Source organism: Zeugodacus cucurbitae, chromosome 3, assembly GCF_028554725.1.
Source record: "Zeugodacus cucurbitae isolate PBARC_wt_2022May chromosome 3, idZeuCucr1.2, whole genome shotgun sequence".
Lineage (NCBI taxonomy): Eukaryota > Metazoa > Arthropoda > Insecta > Diptera > Tephritidae > Zeugodacus > Zeugodacus cucurbitae.
The window spans coordinates 31,015,906-31,018,508 of NC_071668.1; positions in this window are offsets into that span (position 1 = coordinate 31,015,906).

Sequence of the window (2,603 nt, forward strand, 5' to 3'; positions counted from 1 at the left end):
AACCGAAAACCTATACAGTGTCATAACTAAGCCATAAATAAAGTTATGAAAATGAAATTTGGAACATAGCATCCCATTAGGGAGGGGCATATTTGGATGTAATTTTTTTGGAAAAGTGGGCGTGACCCCGCCCATAAATAGGTTTTTTGTATATAACTGAAATCGGATAATAACCACGCCCACCTCCCATACAAAGGTTAGGTTGAAAAAGTGCGTTAACTCACTAACGAAAAACGTCAGAAACACAAAATTTTACATAAGAAATGACAGAAGGAAGCTGCACTGAGATTTTTTTACAAAATGGAAAATGAGCGTGGCGTCGCCCACTTATGGGTCAAAAACCATATCTCAAGAACTACTCAACAGATTTCAATGAAATTGGGTATATAACACTTTCTGGACACCCTGATGACACGGGTGGAATATGGGCGAAATCGTTTCACAACTACGTCTACTTCCCATATAACTCAATTTTGAATTCTTTTGATTCGTTCACTTTATATTTCATATGTTTGTATTATCGATATCTTTGGAAACAACACCCGCGCCGTTAGTTCTGCTTTTTCCCGCCTGGATAAGGAAGCGAAGCGAATGGGTCTGGTGGTGAACGAGGACAAGACGAAATATCTCCTGTCATCAAACAAACAGTCAGCGCATTCGCGTCTTGGCTCCCACGTCACTGTTGACAGTCATAACTTTGAAGTTGTAGATAATTTCGTATACCTAGGAACCAACATTAACACCGATAATAATGTCAGCCTTGAAATCCAACGCAGAATCACTCTTGCCAACAGGTGCTACTATGGACTGAGTAGGCAATTGAAAAGTAAAGTCCTCTCTCGACGAACAAAAACTAAACTCTACAAGTCCCTCATCATTCCCGTCCTACTTTATGGTGCAGAAGCGTGGACGGTGTCAACATCCGATGAGACGGCACTAGGAGTTTTCGAGAGAAAGGTTTTGCGAAAGATTTACGGGCCCTTAAACATTGGCAACGGCGAATACCGCAGAAGATGGAATGATGAGCTGTATGTGTTGTTCGACGACATAGACATAGTCCAGCGAATAAAACGACAGCGGCTACGCTGGCTGGGTCATGTTGTGCGAATGGATGAAAGTACCCCAGCTCTGAAAGTTTTCGATGCAGTACCCGCTGGTGGAAGCCGAGAAAGAGGGAGACCTCCACTCCGGTGGAAGGACCAGGTGGAGAAGGACCTGTCTTCATTTGGTATTACCAATTGGCGCCAAACCGCCAAAAGGAGAGATGCGTGGCGCACTGTTGTGGACTCGGCTATAACCGCGTAAGCGGTTTCTACGCCAGTTAAGAAGAGAAGAAGTATATACATTAGGAACAAATGAAGATAGCGGAATAAAACATTACACAAATACTGTATTTGAGCTGTGACATTACTTGTGGAAAAATCGAACCATGACTTTTCAAGGCCCCTGATATCGAACATGAAGAACTCAGTGCCTAAGGGTAATTTTTCACTGCAAATATAGGTAAATCCCTCAGATATTTTTATGTAATTCATTCCCTCTGAATTTTTTTCTTATAACAGTTTCTCTCTGTACCTGAAATGGTAAAAATCGGGTCATAAATTCCCCAGATCCAATATACCTAATTATAAGTAATATTAAATTAAGGGAGCGTATAGTCTTCGATACATTGTATCTTGGTGGTGAAAACGAGTGAAATCGGTTTAGGAATTACCTCAGTGCCCATATACTATTTATGATGATTTTCGTTATTCTATTGAACTTTATACCGAATATATTGGTCGAATTGTGTTATCTTTATAAAATTACATCAATAAATTGCGAGAGTATAAAATGTTCGGTTACACCCGAACTTAGCCCTTCCTTACTTGTTTTAAATTAGATTTACTTAAAAAGTCTCTTTCAAAAATGATTGGAAAAGTCAATGTTTCATTTCTTACAACTAACATTGTTAATTCAATTCTTTTATTTTTGAATAAAATAAAATTGTTTACATTTCCGAAGATAGACAACGAACTTTTGTTTATACCAATATATTTTAAGAATACATTGTTTTTTCTGTTTATTACTGCATCCGGTACGAACTACTGGCGAACAAAACTAATCAATCCCGTATCAATTAACGATCCTAATAAAGTTTTATAACTAAATTTAGAATTAATAAAAAAATATTTTAAAAACCTTACAAATTCATCGCCTTCTGTCAATTCTGTAACATGTTGTACAGGGCGCTTCTTCCTTTGAGCACAATTTGCTGCAAAATGGCCAACTTTTGTGCATACATGGCAAGCACCAAGCTCTCGTTTGGGTTTTTGGCATCCATTTACTAAATGTCCAACGGAGTTACAATTGTAGCATCTCACGACTTTTGTTATTTGTTGTCCATTATTCGACTGCTCATGTTGACTATCTGCTGTAATTCTCTTTGATATGTACCGTGGCAATTGAATATTTCTAAATGCTTCTAACAATACACATTTATCAAGAAATCGTTCCGTTGGTAAACACTCTGTATATTTATACTCTCGCAACAAAAGTTGCTAAAGAGAGTATTATAGTTTTGTTCACATAACGGTTGTTTGTAACACCCAAAACGAAACGAG